Below are 4,047 nucleotides of genomic sequence, written 5' to 3' on the forward strand. Positions count from 1 at the left end.
TTGTATTTTATTCTTCAGGCGCGGACTTCTAAGGCCGTAGCTATTAGATCTGGTGGAGCAGCGTCCTAGAGTGAAGCCTAGATTGCCGGAAGCGTGGATATGACCATTACTTTCACACTGTTTGCAATTATTCAGTTCTTACGATGGAAGAGCTGTTGTATTTAAATAGTCTTTTAAGCTTCTGTCGTTTACTTCTAAGGCCGTAGTTATTCGATGTGGTGGAGCAACGCCCTAGAGTGAAGCCTAGGTTGCCCGGAACGTAGAAATGACCATTACTTTCACACTGGTTGCAATTATTCGATTTATACGATGGAAAAGCTGTTGTATTGTTTTTCTATTTTATGCTCCTGGTGTTTACTTCTTAGGCCCTAACTATTCGATCTGGTGGAGCAGCGACCTAGAGTGAAGCCTAGGCTGCCCGGAAGGTAGAAATGACCATTACCCTCACACTTGTTGCAATTATTCCTGTTATACGATGGGAAAACTGTTGTACTTTTACTCTATTTTATGCTTCAGGCGTTCACATCTAAGGCCGTAGCTATTCGATGTGGTGGAGCAACGCCCTAGAGTGAAGCCTAGATTGCCCAGAAAGCAGAAATGACTGTTACTTTCACACTGGTAGCAATTATTCCTGTTATACCATGAAAAACCGTTGTATGTATATTGCATTTTGTGCTACTGGCGTAGACTTCTTAGGCCCTATCTATTCGACCTGATGGAGCAACGCCCTATAGTGAAGCCTAGGTTGCCCCTAACGTAGAAATGACCATTACCTTCACACTGGTTGCAATTATTCCCGTTATACGATGGAAAACCTGTTGCATTTATATTGTATTTTATTCTTCTGGCGATGATTTCTTAGGCCCTAACTATTCGATCTGGTGGAGCAACGCCATAGAGTCAAGCCTATGTTGCCCGGAACGTAGATATGACCATATCTTTCACACTGGTTGCAATTACTCGTTTTATATGATGGAAAAGCTGTTGTATTTATATTGTATTTGAAGCTTCTGGCGTCGACTTCTAAGGCCGCAGCTATTCGATGTGGTGGAGCAACACCCTAGAGTGAAGCCTAGATTGCCACGAAAGTAGAAATGACCGTTACATTCACACTGGTTGCAATTATTCCTGTTATACCATGGAAACCTGTTGTATTTATATTGCATTTTGTGCTTCAGGTGTCGACTTCTTAGGCCCTAACTATTCCATCTGGTGGAGCAGCGCTCTAGATTGAAGCCTAGGTCGAGGGAACGTAGAAATGACAATAAGTTTCACACTGTTTGCAATTACTCCTGCTATACGATGGTAAAACTGTTGTATTTATATTCTTTTTTATGCTCCGGTGCTGACTTCATAGGCCCTAACTATTCCATCTGGTGGAACAGCTCCCTAGAGTGAAGCCTAGGTTGCCGGCAGCGTGGAAATGACCATTACTTTCACACTGTTTGCAATTATTCTTTTTATACGATTGGAAAAGCTGTTGTATTTATATTGTATTTTATGATTCTGGGGTTTACTTCCAAGGCCGCATCTATTCGATGTCGTGGAGCAACGCCATAGAGTTAAGCCTAGGTCGCCAGGAACGTAGAAATGACTATTACCTTCACACTGGTAGCAATTATTCCTGTTATACGATGGAAAAGATGTTGTGTCCTATTGTATTTTATGCTTCTGGCGATGATTTCTCAGGCCCTAACTATTCGATCTGGTGGAGCAACGCCATAGAGTCAGGCCTATGTTGCCCGGTACGTAGAGCTGACCATAACTTTCACACTGGTTGCAATTACTCGTTTTATAAGATGGAAAAGCTGTTGTATTTATATTGCATTTTATGCTCCTGGTGTTTACATCTTAGGCCCTAACTATTCGATCTGGCGGAGCAACGTCCTAGTGTTAAGCCTAGGTTGACCGGAACGTAGAAATGACCATCACATTCACACTGTTTGCAATTATTCAGTTTTTACGATGTAAAAGCTATTGTATTTATATTGTATTTCATGCTTCTGGCGTTGACTTCTAAAGCCGTAGCTATTCGATTTGGTGGAGCAACGCCTTAGAGTGAAGCCTAGGTTGCCCGGAACGTAGAAATGACCATCACTTTCACACTGGTTGCAATTATTCATTTTATACGATGGAAAAACTCTTGTATTTACTTTGTATTTTATGCTTCTGGCGTTGACTTCATAGACCCTAACTATTGGATCTGGTGGGCCAGCGCCATAGAGTGAAGCCAAGGTTGCCCGGAACGTAGAAATGACCATCACTTTCACACTGGTTGCAATTATTCATTTTATACGATGGTAAAACTGTTGTATTTTTATTGTATTTTATGCTTCAGGCGCTGACTTCTAAGGCCGTAGCTATTCGATGTGTTGGAGCAATGCCGTAGAGTGAAGCCCAGGTTGCCCGAAACGTAGAAATGACCAGTACTTTCACACTGGATGCAATTATTCCTGTTATATGATGGAAAACCTGTTGAATTTATATTGTGTTTTATGCTTCTGGCGTTTACTTCTAAGGCCGTAGCTATTCGATCTGGTGGAGCAACGCCCTAGAGCGAAGCCTAGGTTGCCCGGAACGTAGAAGTGACCATTACCTTCACACTGGTAGCAATTATTCCTGTTATACGATGGAAAAGATGTTGTGTTCTATTGTATTTTATGCTTCTGGCGATGATTTCTTAGGCCCTAACTATTCGATCTGGTGGAGCAACGCCATAGAGTCAGGCCTATGTTGCCCGGTACGTAGAGGTGACCATAACTTTCACACTGGTTGCAATTACTCGTTTTATACGATGGAAAAGCTGTTGTATTTATATTGCATTTTATGCTCCTGGTGTTTACTTCTTAGGCCCTAACTATTCGATCTGATGGAGCAACGACCTAGATTGAAGCCTAGGTTGCCCGGAACGTAGAAATGACCATTACCCTCACACTTATTGCAATTATACCTGTTATACGATGGAAAAACTGTTGCATTTTTATTGTATTTTATGCCTCCGGCGTTCGAATTCTAGGTCCCTAGCTTTTCGATCTGGTGTAGCAACGCCCTAGAGTGAAGCGTAGGTTGCCCGGAACGTAGAAATGACCATTACTTTCACACTGTTTGCAGATATACATTATATACGATGAAAAAGCTGTTGTATTTATATTGTATTTTATGCTTCTGGCGTTGACTTCTTAGGCCCTAACTATTCAATCTGGTGGAGCAACACCCTAGAGTGAAGCCTAGGTTGCCTGGAACGTAGAAATGACCATTACCTTCACGCTTGCTGCAATTATTCCTGTTATGCGATGGAAAAGCTGTTGTATTTTTATTGTATTTTATGCTTCGAGCGTTGACTTCTAAGGCCCTAACTATTCGATCTGGTGGAGCAACGCACCAGGGTGAAGCCTAGGTTGCACGGAACGTAGATATGACCATTACCTTCACACTGGTTGCAATTATTCCTGTTATACGAAGGAAAAACTGTTGTACCTTTATTGTATTTTATGCTTCGGGCGCTGACTTCTAAGGCCCTAAATATTCGATGTGGTGGAGCAACTCCCTAGAGTGAAGCCTAGGTTGCCTGAAACGTAGAAATGACCTTTACTTTCTCACTGGTTGCAATTATTCATGCTACACGATGGAAAAACTGTTGTATATTTACTGTATTTTATGCTTCTGGCGTTGACTTCTAAGGTCCTAGCTAGTCGATCTCGTGGGGCTACGCCCTAGAGTGAAGCCTAGGTTGACGGAACGTAGAAATGTCCATAACTTTCACACTGGTTGCAATTATTCGTTTTATACGATGGTAAAGCTGTTGTATTTATGTTGTATTTTATGCTTCAAGCGTTGACTTCTAAGGCTGTAGCTATTCGATCTGGTGGAGCAACGCCCTAGAGCGAAGCCTAGGTTGCCCGGAACGTAGAAATGACCAGTACTTTCACACTGGTTGCAATTATTCCTGTTATACGAAGGAAAAACTGCTGTATTTATACTGTATTTTGTACTTCTGGCGTTGACTTCAAAGGTCCTAACTATTCGTTCTGGTGGAACAGCGCCCTA

This window comes from Calliopsis andreniformis, unplaced genomic scaffold, assembly GCF_051401765.1.
Source record: "Calliopsis andreniformis isolate RMS-2024a unplaced genomic scaffold, iyCalAndr_principal scaffold0019, whole genome shotgun sequence".
NCBI lineage: Eukaryota > Metazoa > Arthropoda > Insecta > Hymenoptera > Andrenidae > Calliopsis > Calliopsis andreniformis.